The sequence below is a fragment of the Leopardus geoffroyi genome, chromosome E2 (assembly GCF_018350155.1).
Source record: "Leopardus geoffroyi isolate Oge1 chromosome E2, O.geoffroyi_Oge1_pat1.0, whole genome shotgun sequence".
NCBI lineage: Eukaryota > Metazoa > Chordata > Mammalia > Carnivora > Felidae > Leopardus > Leopardus geoffroyi.
Genome location: NC_059335.1, coordinates 19,092,048 through 19,109,992, shown reverse-complemented (window position 1 = coordinate 19,109,992; position 17,945 = coordinate 19,092,048). Strand labels below are relative to the sequence as shown.

Genomic DNA, 17,945 nt, shown 5'->3' with positions numbered 1-17,945 from the left:
CTCAGGAAGGGCAAGATCATGGCCTAAGCCAAAGTCAGATGCTTAACCAACTGAGCCACTTAGGCGCCCCAAACTAGCTGCTTTTAAAATGATCTGTCCTTAAAATCAGGGCTTTGGTAGAGGGAATATAAAAGTTGGTAATGAATTATTTCCTTAAATCATCTGCTAAGTCTTGCCCACTGGTGTATCTTACCCACTTCCTGATTGTTAATTAGCCACGTACTCATAGATTCGGGTGAGCAAGTAGGAGAGCTTTGTATGGTGGATGAAATACTTGTAAAGTACTTTATTGATTTCTTCCATTCTCACATGAGTTGGGGACCTAAATCTAGCAGTTCACAAAATCACTACTTAGAATGTCAAAGATCTAGTAACACTTAAAGCAGTAGTTTCTTTTGGTTCCTCTGTTTAGTGAGGTTGCCAGAACTGGGAGCCTTGGAAACAGTTTATTGTTGCTGTACAGTCCACAGAAATATTTAGTAATTTTGGGAGTCTGAAGTCAGATGCCAGAAACCAACTGCACTTTCCAGCAGAGTGAGATAAGCTGTGGCCTTCTGAATCAGAAGTAGAGAAAACAGCAGAAAGCGCCCCCCCCCCCCCGAAATAATAATAATAATAGTAGTAGTAGAAAGACGGAAGTAGGAAGAATAAAGAAATATTATCTGTTCTTGACACATAGCAAGAGTTTTTACAATAATAAACTCAGTGCCAAAGTAATAATAGCAGTAACTGCAGATGGTTTAGCTTCAATTTATTACTCCGTGGTAGAAGATGCCCTCTACAGGAACAGTTTACCTTTTACTTTCTCTACGATACTTTACTTAGCTGTATTAAAAGCTAGGTATCACTGAGGTAAGTTTTTTAATGAATAAAGTGTGAGTTCATTTGTAAAATATTTTATTCACAGGGATCTTATTCTAGTTTTGTGAGGTGTTTGTTTCTGGAAGAAAATGTGACCCAGAAGGCCAGTTGGAATGCTTAGGAGCTCTTTCACCTTGGACAAGTTATTGAACCCTTAGCTTTTAACTTCTGCATCTTTTAAATATAGATAATAATGCCCATCTTTCAGTCATTCTGAAAATTAAATGAGATAATGTCAAACGTAACTAGTTTATTGTAGGTGCTTAATAGAGAGTAACTATCTCATTGTTATTTCCAGCTACCATCTCCATCTGTGTCTCTCTAGTACCTGAACTCCATAAGTCATTCGGACCTGCTGTATTCTAAGTCTGTTGATCTTACTACCTTTCACTGTCCCACATCCCCCTCATGACTTTACTTCCTTCTTTATCCTGTTTAAATTCCGTGAGCAGTTGTTACAATCAGTACTTAGCATAAACTCTAACCCCCCCTGCCCTTCTGCTTTCTTGCACAAGCTTAGAGAAACCACCGTCCCGATTATATTAACACAGACATGGTGACCAGTTTCACTCTAAATCTTCATTCACTAACCTCATCAGTCATAGTTACTTCCCAGCAGTCTTAATGCATTTCCATAGTCTATTTGTTCCATTTTTCCTAATGACTCTTTTATTCCTTGTTTTCCTCCAACCTCCAACACCTCCTTCCCATCTTCACTTTCAGCCTGTGAGCCTTGCTTCCTATTTAATTGAGGAAAGAATAGCAAATAGAAATTTTTGATTAACTTATCCCACATGTACCCAGTTCCTCACATCTGTGCTCCACACCTCTACCATTTCTCTGGTCAGTGTAGATAAAGTGTTCTTTTTTCTCTGTCAGACCACCCTTCCCCTTGTGCAGATTTCATCTCCTCTTGATTTGAAGGTATTTCTTTTAGTGATTCTGTACTCTCTTCTGTGTATTCAGTTTTTCCTTCTCTACCAGATCTTTCCTGTCTAAGAGATACGATGCTATTTCACCCATCTTAAAAACAGCAACAAGAAAACACTACTACTCTTAACTGTTTCCTCTTTTCTATCACCCCATTTCTGTCCTTTCCTTTACACCAAAACCCCTTGAAGGAATTGTCTCCATCACTTATCCGTTAATTTTTGAACCCATTTTATTTAGGTTTTTTATTTGCACAGATGACAAACTTATCAAGGTCCCCAAAAACTTGCATGCTGCTGAATCTAGTGGTTGGTGCTTATCCTCAGTCTCCTTGACCCATCACCAATATATGGCATAGTTGGTCTGTTCTCCTTGAAATACTTTCTTCACTTGACTTATCCTGGTTTTCTCTCATACCTCATGGGTTGCATCTCAGTCTCTTTTGTTGATTCTTCTACAAACCTCCATATGTTGGCCAGCTCCAGGGTCTCATTCTCTCTTGTTTCTGTGTGTATGTGTCTTTCACTCTTTATTTATTTTTTTAATGTTTAGTTATTTTTGAGAGAGAGCACAAGCTGGTAAGGGGCAAGGAGCAGGGGGACAGAGGATCCGAAGTGGGTTCTGCACTGACATCAGTGTGTCCAGTGCGGGGCTTGAACTCACGAACTGCAAGATCATGACCTGAGCCAAAGTCCGAAGCTCAACCAACTGAGCCACCCAAGCTCCCCGCTGTTTCTGTCTTTTAAAAATTTACTTTATTTTACCATCTGCACTTTTCTCTTGATAATCTCCTGCAATACCTACCTTTGAATACTCTCTGTACATTACTGACTCCTATCTCCAGCCTGGACCTCTTAGAACTCCTGATGTATATACCACCTGCCTACCTAACACTGCCACCTGGAGGGATATCTAGTAGGGATCTTGCATACCTATTTCTCATTCAGCCTTCTCCATCTATTTGGATGACAATTCATTCTTTTAGTTGGTAAGACCAAAAACCTTTGAGTCATCCTTAATTCCTCTGTTCTCACACACCTCATATGCGTTTTGGATCCTATCGCCTCTATTTTAAAAATATATCCAAAATTTGACCTCTTACTGCCTCTACTGCTCTACTTTGGTTTATTATCTTTCACTAGATTATTCAGAGACACTCAGGGGTTCCTATTTCAGTGTCGGCCTCTTACTTGATTCTCTTTTCACCCTCAGTACTGTTTGAGTGTATCTTTACCATTAAAACAACATGGAATGTGTGGGTAGCAAGTTTTTTTAGTGAGCCTATGTTTTTCTTAATCACTTGACTGTATGATTCTAAATTTAGAATCTTTTCTGTAGAACTTTGAGGGTATGGGTTTGTTGTGTTCTAACATTCTGATTACTGATGTCAGTCTGATTCTCAGTCACTTTTCTCTCTGGAAGCTTTTATTCTTAAGAGTTGAGAAATGTTACCACACTGATTCCTGAATGGTTTCTCTGTAGACCTTACAAATCTGAAGACTCAAAGTCTCTTTAACCTAATAAATTCTGTGTCTATCTCAGATTAGACAGTCTTGTTTCTGTTCCTCCCTTCCTCATCCATGTTTTGTTTTGTTTTGTTTTGTTTGTTTTTTGTTTTGTTTTAATTCCTTTTGGATGCAGTATTGTGTGTGTGTGTGTGCGTGTGTGCGTGTATTTGCTCTTATATTTTCATATCTCTGTCTCTTGGTTTGATAGTTTAGGAGATTAAGATATAAAACTATAACGAAGAATGCACAACTGAAAGCAGCTTACAGGGTGAAGATTAAATTTAGACTGCAAATTGGACAAGCTTTTACTTTTACTTCCTGCTGATAAATCCTACTAAAACTATGTGAGAGGGACTTTTTTATTGTTTTAGGCATAAACCCATAAAGGACAAGGTAGATTTGGAAAGGAGACAACAGCAACAGTCTGAAAAGCAAATGGGTGAATTTAAATGACTTAGAAGAATTGAGAAAGCTGCAACCTAAGTAGACAGTAGGTAAAACCTGATTTACACCCAAACTCCTAAAAGGCTCAGCAATTGACCATCACCAGGTGCAGGGAAACTAGAAGGCTATGAAGTAATTAGGAGTGAAGATGGAGCTAAAAACTAGAAGAGTAATTCATAATTTGTTTCAGCAGTGGTCAGATTTCCAAATCCCCTTTTGCATTTCACACAACCTGGATAGGTACTCTTCTCCAACCCTGGTATTCTCTGGAGAGGGTAAAATAGAGGTTCTGGGGAAACCCAGGCACAGTTGGGAACATAGGTACCTACTACCACACTAAGAACAGTTTGGAGCAAATGGGGCATAGAAGAAGCTTGCATATGCCTGGTGTATTTATTTATTCATTCATTAATTCATTCATTCATTTATGAGAGACAGAGAACAAGTGCAGGGGAGAGGGGCAGAGGAAGAGAGAGAGAGAGAGAATGAATCTTAAGCAGGCTCCGTGCTCAGAGCAGAGCTCAACACGGGGTTCAATCCCACGACCCTGGGATCATGACCTGACCCGAAATCAAGACTCAGAAGCTCAATCGACTGAGCCACCCAGGCACCCCTGGTGCTTATTATTTCATTCAGGAGAATTACTGAGTGCTTACTAGATAGTATACTAGGTGCTAGGAAACAAAAGAGAGCTTACAGACAAGATTCTTGAGAACACAGTGTCTTTTTTTTTTTTTTTTTTCAACGTTTGTTTATTTTTGGGACAGAGAGAGACAGAGCATGAACGGGGGAGGGGCAGAGAGAGAGGGAGACACAGAATCGGAAACAGGCTCCAGGCTCTGAGCCATCAGCCCAGAGCCTGACGTGGGGCTTGAACTCACGAACCGCGAGATCGTGACCTGGCTGAAGTCGTACGCTTAACCGACTGCGCCACCCAGGCGCCCCGAGAACACAGTGTCTTAAGGTGCAGCCTGACAGATAATCACAGTTAACCACAGGAAGAGGATATCTGGGAGGAAGTAAGTGTCTGGTTCCAAGCCACAGGGAGTTTGCAGTCTACCAGGGAAGCAAACACAAAAGCAACTAGAGTCTAAAACTTTCATCCTGACTTGGAACACCTTGCAGCTCACTAAGGGTAGGATTATACTAGGGGTCATTCAGGTCCTCAACTCAGTCAAGTTCCTTCAGATTTGGGGCCTTTTCATAAGCTTCCCTTGAATTGGAATTCTCTTTCCCTACTTCCCTTATATGGCTATTGAAGAAATGAACAACGCACCAGATTAAGAAGTCACAGTGGAAAGAAAAGAACTAACAGCTCTGGAAGCTTAAGTGACAGCGAAGATGTGTCAAATAACAGGCTCAGGCACTCTCCCCTCCCCTTTTATTTTGCTTCCACTGCTAAATTTATCTTAATATATTCAGTTTGTCATCTGAATGACAGGCTAACAAGTCTGAATTTTGTTGGTAGATTGTAGGGAGCCATTGAGAGTTTTTTAACCAGTAAAGTGGCATGTCCGAGTCCAGCTTTAGGAAGCCTTTGCTGCAACTCTGTGCAAAGATTGATGGGGGAGTGAGAGGAGAGGCTGATAGTAGTGAGGTCAGTTGGAGTATTTTTAAGAGTTTGGAAAAGAGGAAATACAGACCTAAACTAGTTAAAATAGAGAAGGAGGAAGAGATACATGAGAAATGAGAAGAATGGCGTGGCTTTTCAAAAGTTGACTGGGCAAGGAACAGGGAGAAATTAAGTGATAGTACGTATAGTGGTTCCTGTCAACAGATTAGGAGTGGATCAGGAGGGAATCAGGTATATCCTTCTAGATTCTGCTTGAGAATCATCAACCCCGCAAAGCCTTCCCTAATTCCCATAAGTCAGGAAATGTTAGATGTACCTTCTGTGTTCTCTTTTTGTCTTTTATTTTCTTGTGCTTATTGCGCCTTTCTTATTATATTTCACTACTAGACCTCAGCATCTTGTCCCCCTTATGTCCCTCGTACATAGCAAATTAACTATTGACTCGTTGTTGGTCACATGAAGGGTTATTATCTGAAAATTTTCCTTCGTTGGAAAACATGTAGTTGAACAGCTTGATATTTAATAGGAAAAGACAGTGTGATAAATGAAGACACTATTAAAGATATTTTATTCTCTCAGATTAATGAGTATAACTCAATTTTCTTTTGCCATCCTGTGCCTGATAGAAATGTTTCAGAGTCTCCTATTTACAGTTTCAAAAAGGTCCTCGTAAATGCGTTTAGCATTATTACTGTTGTCTTGTTATTGCCTCACCATCTAAATTTTTTAATTGCTTTTTGGTTTTACCATTCTCTCTGCATGCCACTCTCCCCAAATTCTTATTCTCACAAGTCATTCTTCCCTTACGCTTAGTCTGAAATTATGTTTGAGGAAAGATGCATCTGAGTAAATCTGCATATATTAGTAATTTGAGGGAAAGAGTCTTGCATAAGAAGTGAAGTTGCAAATGAGAGGAGCTAGTTAACTGAGCAAGGTCTCAAACCTGTAATTGTGGGAGATGACTTTAGGTTAAAGGAAATGTAAGGATCTTTCTTTCCCCCCCAAGTGTGCAAGCAAGAGGGAAGAAAATCAGTGAAGATGATGAAAAGTATTGATGAAAAGGACAAGTTTTTTTACTTTAGCAGTTATTTATTTATTTAAAATTTCTTTTTTCAAAAGTCTTTTATTTTGAGAGAGGGAGAGAGAGAGAAGCCCAAGCAGGCTCCACGCTGTCAGTGCGGAGGAGCCTGATGTGGGACTTGAACTCAGGAACTGCGAGATCATGACCTGAGCCGAAACCCAGAGTCAGATGCTTAATCAGCTGAGCCACCCAAAGTACCCCTATTTTTTTCTTAAGTTTATGTATTTTGAGAGAGAGGGAGAAAGGGAGATAGAATCCCAAGAAGGCTCCACACTGCTACTGTGGAGCCCGATGAGGGGCTCAAACTCACAAGCCGTGAGACCATGACCTGAGCTGAAATCGAGTCAGGCACTTAACCAACTGAGCCATACAGGCTCCCCATCCTTTAGAGGTAAAGTAGTAAGGAGTTGGTTCTAAGAATGTTTGAAAGGTGAGGGGAAAGTCATCTGAGTTGTGAACTCTGGAGGTGGAGGTGGGTTTTTTTTTTGTCTTCGGATCACCAGTGATTGGCATGTGATAAGTGCTGAGGAGATTGGGAATATTGCAGACAAAGATTGGTAGTAAAGTCTGTTAGGGGTGACATGTCTATAGCTGCATATACATACAGGAGAGAGATGATAGAGGCCAGAGACTGATGTTTTCACTCAGTGTAGTAATACCTCCTGACACAAAGTAGTGTGGGCGAGAATGAAGAAGGGGCCAAAGTGCAGATATGTGGAAAGTGAAGCTTTGTGGAGGCAGTTTGTGATGTGATTCACAAGCAGGCCTGTGTCCCTCCCAAATAAAAAATGAAGAGCATGTTTTCAGTGTTTGTACAAGGATACTACATTGTAGAAGAGATGGCTTCTCTTCTACACTACTCTTTTAGTATTTTAAATAATTAAACCATATATAACAGGTAATAAATATTCAGTATTTCATATGCTTTTGACAAGAGTTAGTGTATGATACTGGATGTGCAACAAGAACTGTACTTCTGGATAACTATCAGAGGAGAAAAATACCAAGTGCAACTTTTCACTTTTTTTCCCTTGGTTCGATGCTTTTCCATATATGCTGTTTTTTAAATAATGCTGTTTTTCTGTTTTCCCATCCTATTGATTTCTAATTGTCATTTCTTTTTGATGTAGTCATCCAGTAATTTTGGAAATTGCCTACTTAATAGCTTTTTCCACTGTGGAATTTATTCAGGAAGTATTCAGATGTCAGCAGTATGTAAGGCACTGCGTTGGATACTGGGGGAGTTGCAAAGATTACTTTAATACAGATCTTTCTGAAGATCTTTCAATTCTAGGAAGGGGGAGCTATAGACAGGGGTAGAATGCACTGTCATTTTTAGAGGGAGAATTTGTTACTTCCACCTGGAAATACTACGGATAGAGTTGTGTCACTTTGGCTGGGCCAGGTGCCCAGATATTTGGTAACATATTCTGGATGTTTCTGTGAAGATGTTTTTTCGATGATATTAATTTTTAGATCAGTAGACTTTAAGTAAAGCAGATTACCTTCCATGATGTGAGTGGGCCTCATCCAATCACATGAAGGCCTTGATAGAACAAAGAGTGACTTCCCCTGAGCAAGAAGGAATTTTACCACCAGATCACTTTTGGACTTCAGATTGTGGCTCTTCCCTCAATTTCAGCCTGCCAACCTACTCTGAAGATTTTGGATTTTCACATGAACCAGTTCCTTAATGTAAATAAATGTGTGTGTGCATGCACACACACAAACACATCCTGTTGGTTCTGTTTCTCTGAGAAACCTGATGAATACAAGTAGTATATAAGCTGAAATTTAGGATGGGTTGAATGTGGGGAGAAGCTGTGGTAGAGTACAGAACTGCTCTGTGCATTGAGAATAATGAGCTTGGTTGGAACTTAAGATTCTGTAAGTGGGTTGGGACCAGATCTTCAACTGATACTTCACTACAGTTTAACTTTGAGACTACATCAGAAATCTTATTCTAGACTTCCATTTGAACTTAGTCTTAGATTTCTAACTTAACTTGAATAATTCAGTCTTTTGTTTATTGCTCTCACATTTTGGTATTCAACAGACTTGTGTTTCTTCCTTATCAAATTGGTATTAGAGCCTAATTTATAATTTTTAGTTTGTATCCAAAGGTGAAGTCTTTGGAAAATACTAATGATGTCATTTTGGCATATTGACTATATTTAACTATGTATATGTTTATCAAGCTTTGGTATTTTATAATAGAGATATTGTATTGGGAAGTCGGTCACTATAGCTCTTCCCTCTATGCATGTACTATGACTGTATGTGGAGGTATTAATATACTGGTAACTAGATTTGACATTAGTGTGATGTTTGAACTTGATCTATTAGAAATAGAGATTTTTTTTTTTAGGTAAGTGATTTTGACAGAACCTTGACGCTATTTATGTTTTTTGTTTTAATGTTTGTTTATTTTTGAGAGAGAGAGAGTGCAGACAAGTCAGGGAGAGGCAGAGAGACAGATACAGAGGATCCAAAGTGGGCTCTGTGCTGACAGTAGTGAGCTCAATGAGGGGCTCAAACTCAAAAACCGTGAGATCATGACGTGAGCCAAAATTGGACACTCAACCAACTGAGCCACCTGGTCCCTTCTATTATTTTTTTTTTTTAAAGACAATCATGGGACACATATTTCTTTTCTCTCTCTTTTTTTAAATGTTTATTTATTTTTGACAGAGAGAGAGGCAGAGCATGAGCCAGGGGAGGGGCAGAGAGAGAGGGAGACACAGAATCCGAAGCAGGCTCCAGGCTCCAGGCTCCAAGCTGTCAGCACAGAGCCCGACACGGGGCTCGAACTCACAGACTGCAAGATCATGACCTGAGCCAAAGTCAGACGCTCAACCGACTGAGCCACCCAGGCTCCCCGACACATATTTCTGAATAAATCATTTGTAGCCAGAAATAGGGAATTGATTACATTCTTTTTTTTTTTTTTTTTTTTTTTTTTAAGTTATTTATTTATTTTGAGAGAGAGAGAATCCCGAGCTGGCTCTGCACTGACAGTGCAGATGCAGGGCTCTGATGAACTGTGAGATCATGACTTGAGCCGAAATAGTTGGACACTTAACCAGCTGAGCCACCCGGGCACCCCTACTCCTGTATTCTCTGAATGGTTTTATAGTTTTGGTTTATATTGTTGACTCACTAAAAGAAAAACTGCTTTTCCTCTACTTACCAGTTTACTCAGTAGTTCTGGCTACCACCACATGTGTCAAGTCATCAACCAATTTTCCCAACTCCCTAGACACCAACTGGGTATCCTACAATTTAATTTGTTTTCTGACACTGTCTGAAGTTGATGTCAGAACCCATAGGTTAAGGGCTCAGTCCTACAAGATGACCCATCCCGCCTACTTCACATGCCAGTCTCCAGTCACAACTTGTGAACTGTATTTCTAACCACTTGGCTATAATTTGGGGGTTCCCATGACCCCCTCCTTGGTTTGGTCATTTGATAGAATAGCTTACAAAACTCAGGAAATCAGCTTACTTATTAGATTATTGGTTTATTATAACGGAATACAACTCAGGAACATCCAGATAGAACAGATATATAGGGCAAGATATGTAGGAAGGAATACAGAGATCCTGTGTTTTTTCCAGGTGAGTCGATCTCCCAGCACCTCCACGTGTTCACCAACCCAGGAGCTCTCTAAACCCCATAGTTCAGGGATTTTTTTGGACGTTTCATCACGTGGGCATGGTTATCAACTCAGTCTCCAGCCCTTTCTCCTCCCCAGAGGATGGGCTTTCTGGTGACCAGCCCCTTTTCTGAAGCTGTCCAGGAGCCCACCAAGAGTCTCTTCATTAGAACAAAAGATGCTCTTATTGCCCAGGAAATTCCAAGAGATTTGGGAGTTCTGTATTAAGGAACCGAATATTAGAACAAAAGATGATCGGTGCGCCTTGCTGGTTCAGTCGGAAGAGCGTGAGACTCTTGATCTTGGAGTTGTGAGTTCAAGCACCATGTTGGGTATAGAGATTACTTAAGAGTAAATCTTTAAAAAAAAAAAAGATGCTCTTAGTACCTTTATCTCTTAGGAGATGCAAAGGTTTTAGGAGTTCTGGCCGGGAGCTGCAGACAGAGACCAAATATATATTGTTTATTATATTACAGCATCATACCTGCTTTGAGTTAAATTTTGTTTTGGAATAAGATGGAGTTCTAGTCTCATTCTTTTGTGTATGGTCATTCAGTTGTCCCAAAACCATTGTTTGAAGAGACCATTCTTTTCCCCATTGGATATCCTTGGACCCTTATCTAAAATCAATTGGCCAGAGATGTTTGGGTTTATTTCTGGACTCTGTTCCATTCCATAAATCTGTATGTCTCCCCTTATAGGTCTACCACGTTGTTTTGAGTACTGTAACTTAGTAGTAAGTTTTGAAATTGGGAAGTATGAGTCTTCCAACCTTTTCAGGCTATTCAGGTTCCCTCGAAGTTTCCTATCAATTTGAAGTTTGGCTTTACCTTTTTTGCAGGGTGGGGGAATTGCATTTTCAATAGGGATTGCACTGAATCTTAGCTCACTCTGGGGAGCACTGTAATCTTAATACTTAAGTCTTCCAGTCCATGAACATGGGATGACTTTCCATTTATTCAGCTGCTTTTTAATTTATTTCAGCAATGTTTTGTAGTTGTCAGTGTACAATTCATTTACCTCCTTTGTTAAATTTATTCTTAGGTACTTTATTCATTTGGATGGTACTGTTAAGTGAGATTGGTTTTTTTTTGTTTTGTTTTTACTTTTTAAAAAAAAATTTTAATGTTTATTTATCTTTGAGAGAGAGAGAGCCAGAGTGCACCCAGGGGAGGGGCGGAGAGAGAGGGGGACACAGAATCCGAAGCAATCTCCAGGCTCCGAGCTGTCAGCAGAGCCTGATACAGGGCTTGAACTCACAAACCGCAAAATCATGACCTGAGCTGAAATCAGATGCTCAACCAGCTGAGCCACTCAGGCACCCCCATATTTTTGTATTTTGATATTGTACCTGTAATTTTGCTTAATTCATTTATTAACACTGGTGTTTAGTTTTTTAATGGATTCTGTATATGTAGAATTCCCAAATGGAGTCATATCATCTGCAAGAAAAGAGTTCCTTCTTCTCCAGTTTGGATGCCTTTTATTTCTTTTTCTTGCTAATTGTACTGTCTGGAACTTCTAGTACATTGAATAGCAGTGGTGAAAGTGGACATCTTTGTCTTGTTTCTGATCTTAAGGGAAAGTTTTCAGTCTTTTACCAGTAAATATGATGTTAGCTCTTGGTTTTTCATATATGCCATTTATCCTGTTGGGGAAATAACTTCTATTCCTTGTTCGCTAAGTGTTTTTATCATGAAAGGGTGTTAAATTTTATCACATGTGGTTTTGTTTTGTTTTGTTTTTTTGCGTATATTGAAATGATCGTGTGGGGTATTTTTCCCCTTTGATTTATTAATGTGTATTACATTGGATTTTTTTAAGTTTATTTACTTTGAAAGAGAGAGAGAGAGCATGTGTGCGAGCAGGGAGAGGGAGAGAGAGAATCCTAAGCAGGCTCCATGCTGACAGTGTGGAGCCCAACATGGGGCTGGATCCCTCAAACCATGAGATTGTGACCTGAACTGAAATCAAGAGTTGGACACTTAAACTGAGTCACCCAAGCGCCCTGGATTTTTTGTTGTTGTTGTTCAACTACCCATACCTTCTTAGAATAAAATCCCCATTGGTTGTGATATATAATCCTCTTAATATACTTTTGGATTCTCTTTACTGTTATTTTGTTGAGGACTTATATATCTGTATTCATAAGAGATACTGGTCTTTAGTTTTCTTATGGTATCTTTGTCTGACTTTAGTATTACTTGAGTAACATTGGCCTCAAAGAGTCTATTAGGAAGTGTTCCCTTTTCTCTTTTTTGAAGGAGTTTGAGTAGGATTGGTGTTGTTTCTTCTTTAAATGTTTGGTAAAATTCACCAGTGAAACCATCTGGTCCTAATTCTTTGGAGGTTTTTGATTACTGGTCCAGTCTCTTTGCTTGTTATATAGGTCTGTTAAGATTTTCTGTTCCTTCCTGAGTCAGTTTTGGTAATTTGGTATTTCTGGAGATTTTTCTATTTCATCCAGATTTTCTAGTTAGTTGGCATACAATTGTAGTTTTTTCTTATAAGCCTTTTAAGTTCCATAAGGTTGGTAGCAGTGTCCTTGCTTTCCTTTTTGATTTTAGTTATTTGCATCTTCTCACCTTTTTCCGTTAGTCATTCTAGCTAAAATCTTGTCAATTTTGTTGGTCTTCTCCAAGAACCTACTTTTGGTTTTGTTAGTTCTATTTTTCTGTTCTGTGTTTTTAATCTCAGCTCTAATCTCTCTTATTTCCTTCTTTCTGCTGGATTTGGGGTTAGTTTGCTCTTATTCTAGATTTTTAAGATGTAAAATTGATACGAGATTTTTTTTTAATGTGATTATAGCTATAAATTTCCCTTTTGAGTTCATCATTCTTTATATCGTTAATTTTGGCATGTTGTTTTTTTCTTTTTCATTTGTCTCAATTTTTCTTAATTTCCTTAGTGATTTCTTTGACTCATTGGTTGTTTAAGAGTGTGTTATTTGATTTCCAGGTACTTGTGACCTTTCCAGTTTTCTTTTTATTATTGTTTCCAGCTTTATTCCACTGTGGTCAGAGAAGATATTTTGTAAATCTCAATTTTTTTCAATTTATTGAGAGTTGAATTTGACCTAACATGTGGTCTTTCCTGAAGAATGTTCCATGTGCAATTGAGAATAATGTATATTCTGCTGTTGGTGGTGGTGGGGGGTAGGGGCATAATCTGTTGCTTTTAAATACTTTAAAGACACTATGGGGGAAGTGCTTTTGGCCCTTGAGGGTTGAAACAGTTGTCTCTCAATGAATTGCCAGGTAGTTTCAAATCATACAACCCCAATTTTTGTAGGATATGCTTCCTGTTGTCCCTCTATCACTAGCAAAGCTGCACCAGGAACATGAACCGCCATCCCCATAGCTGCCTTTTGTGGAGTTGGGAGTTAATGAATGGTACAGCCAGCCACTACACAAAATGCTAAAATTTACCTCAAGTTAACAGCCTCTTTCTTCATCAGGTACTCCCACAGATGCTACAAGTGTATGAGTAGACGTCACAGTTCCAAAATGGTTTATTCAGACGTTACGTGCCAACTAAATAGTTGTTTCGGTGTAGGGACTGAATCCTGGATCTTCCTACTTTGCCATCTTTCATTATGGCAGTTGCATCTGTGTTTTTATTTTAGGTAGTTGTAATCTCTTGAAAATTACAGTTTTATAATCTGCCTATATAAGATGTTTAATGTTACTATATATTTACCTGATTTTTTAATGCTACAAATATACCTATCTATTTTGAAAAAAATAATGATCAGAGTTGTAGAATTCTAAGAAATTGCATTCAACAAATCATATTATTTTGGTGAGTTTGAGTCTCTTTTTTTTAAGTATATTTATTTCGAGAGAGAGCATGTGTGAGCAGGGGAGGGTCAGAGAGAGAATCCCAAAAGCTCCCCGCCGGCAGCACAGCAGATCATGACCTAGACCTGAGCCGAGATTAAGAGCTGGATGCTTAACTGACTGAGTCACCCAGGCACCCCAGGCTTGAGTCTCTTTAAGACTGGCCCCTTTCTTTAAGTTCCTGTTCACCATTACTTGCCTGGTAAATTCCAAACTGGTCTTCTTGTTTCTATTTTCACTTTGTTTTCCACGGTCACAGAAGGACATATAATAGTGGTTGCCAGGGGCTAAGAGCAGGGGAAATGAAGAATCGTGGTTTTGTGGGTATAAAGTTTTAGTTCAGCAAGATGATAGAGTTCTAGGGCCACCTGGGTGGCCTAAGCGTCTGACTTCGACTCAGGTCATGATCTCAACGTTTCTGAGTTCGAGCCCCACGTCATGCTCTGTGCTGACAGCTCAGAGCCTGGAGCCTATTTCAGAGTCTGTCTCCCTCTCTGTCCCTGCCCCTTCCCCGCTCGTGCTCACTCGCTCTCTCTCTGTCTCTCTCAAAAATAAAAAATAAACATTAAAATTAAAAAAAAAAAGATGATAGAGTTCTAGATCTCTACTATACAACATTTTGTTATGCAAATACTGTACTGTATGCTTAAAATTTTGTTAAGAGGGTAGGGGCGCCTGGGTGGCGCAGTCGGTTAAGCGTCCGACTTCAGCCAGGTCACGATCTCGCAGTCCGTGAGTTTGAGCCCCGCGTCAGGCTCTGGGCTGATGGCTCAGAGCCTGGAGCCTGTTTCCGATTCTGTGTCTCCCTCTCTCTTTGCCCCTCCCCCGTTCATACTCTGTCTCTCTCTGTCCCAAAAATAAATAAACGTTGAAAAAAAAAATTAAAAAAAAAAAAATTTTGTTAAGAGGGTAGATTTCATGTGTTCTTACTGCAGTTTTTAAAAAAATCAAAATGATAGCATTAACAAAAGTGCTGGTGACGTATACCTAATAAAGTTGTCAGCTTTAAAGAAAAAATTGAAAGCCTGATAGAAGAAGATAAAGAATTCAGGCTTGTTGCTGGAGACGAGTGCATAAAGATCAGGGAGAACCATACAATAAGCACTTTTAAGTCTTCTTTGCATAACCAGATTGAGCCAAGAGGAAACTTGGGGTGAGTGGGTATCATATACTATTCTTCCATGGTTTGTTGTGTTTAGCTGCTGTTACCTCCAAGTGCAAAAATCAAATAACAGGATAAACTGGGGTGAACCAGTGTGATTTGTTAGTGCATTGACATAATTCCCCTGCTTACAAGTTGTACGTGTACATGAGCTAATTCATGTGTTGAATTGTGTTGTAGATGAATGGTAGTGGTGACATTCTACCTTTTCTGTGCTTACCGTTCCTTTCTTTCCACTCACAGTGCCCAGGTCATTTGTATCATCTTCCAGCCATGTGTGTCCTTCTGATGTCTTTTAATTTGTTCTTTATAATGGTACAAGAATTGTCTGTTAGAAACATTAAATCTAATCAAATCAGTTTCTATCATTAGAGCGTGTTTCCCATACTCTTGGTGTGTGCAATTCATTCTCCATGATCTCTATTTTCATTTTCCTCTATGATAAGAGATTTTCTTCACACCACATTTTGGAAAATATGCCCTAAGCTTTAAACTGTATTATTGGTTACCTTTAGAACCTCAAATAACACAATTTTAAGCCTACATATATTAATTTATCAACTTTCTCCAAAATTTTGTCAAGTGATTCCCTGTTATAAAAAGGGAGAGTATTAATTTATGTATTTCCTTTTGTGTTTTCCTGTTTCCACTCATCTTCATCTTCCAATTTTTGTTAGAATACTATGTGATACACTGTCCTGACTGATTTTGTCAGTGTGTAACTTTGTAGCTTTTTTGACAACTATTCAACACATTCTGTTCTAACACCATAGTAAATTGTCATACACATTTATGTGCTTAAATGAATTTATTTTTCATCTCTTGTCTTTTATTTGATACCACTTTTCTGTGAGTTCCTTATTTTGATACAGCAAAAGATAAGTCGCTATGGCTTATAGAGCACTAAGTCTTTTTCTGAAAATACAGTGGAACCTTTTGATCAAATTTAGAGCTTCATTCAGGAAATTTCTGTTATATATTTAAGTATATTTTCTCATTTTGTTGTCTTTCTAACCAGCATCAGTTAACTGTTGGGTCTGCAAGAATAAGCACCTCCACCATTTTATTGCTGTAGTTTTTCTTTACTTGCTTTTTCTCAAAATTATTCTCTATTAATGACTTGGCTTTACTGCTTTGATCTGTTGATGTAATTATTCTGCTAATAACTCTATATTATGTTCTATATTTGTCTTATCTATTTTTTCCTTAACTCTGTATGCTACCTTTTCAGCATCTTTTTTTTTTTTTTTAAGTTTATTTGTTTATTTTGAGAGAGCGTGTGTGCGTGAGCAGGGGAGGAGCAGAGAGAGAGGGGGAAAGAGAGAAAGAATCCCAAGCAGGCTTTGAGCTGTCAATGCAGAGCCCAACAAGGAGCTTGAACATACAAACAGATCATGACCAGAGCCAAAATCAAGAGTCAGACGCTTAACCGACCTAGCCACCCAGCCGCCCCTCAGTATCATTTTGATCATAAGAGTTTTAATTTTCTCAAAAGGTAAAGCAGTATGTTCCTGAAATTTTCTTCTATTTCCTGGGACAAATATTAATCCTGCATGGATTTTTCATCTGTCTAATGGCTACGTGGGTATAGTCTGAATGGTTTTGTTAGGCCTTGGAAAAGCTGATGGGGCTTGTCCATCATTTTTGTGTAAGGAAGACTTTGAACTTTTCCTCCCTCTGCTTCAGATGAACTAGTCTATTACTTCTGAGGCCTGGGACTTTATACATTGTGTGGTGGTTGTGGTGGTGCTGCTGTTACTGAGGTTAGGGATGATACTGATTTATATGCAATTTTCTTAATCCTGATTTTTCTAATTCTTTACCCTTCCTTTTGGATACAGGACAAAATATAGAACCTTGTCACTTCTCTGCTTATAAAGTATTCTTTGGCCATTAGGGAAAGAAGAACTTCAACTAGGGTATTCTGCATCTTTGCCCTTACCACATCAGTGTTTCTGTCCCCATCTACCAATATGGAGGTGCCAGTGAAAATTTCTCAGGGCATGCTGCATGTGGATTCTCAGACTGGCCTTCCAGTTTGGACTAACAAATTCAGTAGCTGAGTGATACTTTTTAATAAAAGTTATGGTATGAATTTGAGATCTTCTCAATAGGGGTATTTTAACTTTTCATTTTCTTTAATTTTAGTGAGGGATATTCTTCTGCCAGCCTACATCTATGCCACCATCTTTCCTGGAAGCAGCATAAGTAATAGAATTTTTAGGATGGGTGGGTCATTATTTAAAAGGAAATAGGGGGGCGCCTGGGTGGCGCAGTCGGTTAAGCGTCCGACTTCAGCCAGGTCACGATCTCGCGGTCTGTGAGTTCGAGCCCCGCGTCAGGCTCTGGGCTGATGGCTCAGAGCCTGGAGCCTGTTTCCGATTCTGTGTCTCCCTCTCTCACTGCCCCTCCCCCGTTCATGCTCTGTCTCTCTCTGTCCCAAAAATAAATAATAAAAAAAAAAAATAAATAAAAAAAAAAAAATAAAAGGAAATAGGATTCATATTTAATCTAGCCCTGAATCAGTTTTGCAGAAAAATGCATACATTCAAAATGTTGCAGTGTTAAAGCGTTTACTCCCTTTAGGTTAGTCTTTAAGTGGATAATATATGATCTTTCAAACTTTCTTATTTGGAACTTACGTATGGATGCAGATATTTTCAGCGGTGTAAGACAGTAAACCTGAAACTTTAGTGTTCATAAGAAACTCTTAAGGAATTGGTTTAAAATACAGATTTCTAGACTCTCCTCAAAGTCTGATTCAATGGATTTGAATAGGATTCCAGAAATCTTTTTAGCCAGCTTACCATTGTGCAGGTGGTCTACAGTTTAACTTTGAGTCATGCTGTCTTAAGTGTTGAAATAATCATATTTAGTTATGAGAAAAATAT

The 17,945-nt window shown here is 38.9% G+C and overlaps 1 protein-coding gene across 4 annotated transcripts in view; it reads left to right on the top strand.

The window, feature by feature from the left end:
* LSM14A (LSM14A mRNA processing body assembly factor) overlaps positions 1 to 17,945 on the top strand; it is a 50,516-nt gene that overhangs the window by 5,320 nt on the left and 27,251 nt on the right. The window lies entirely within an intron of this gene.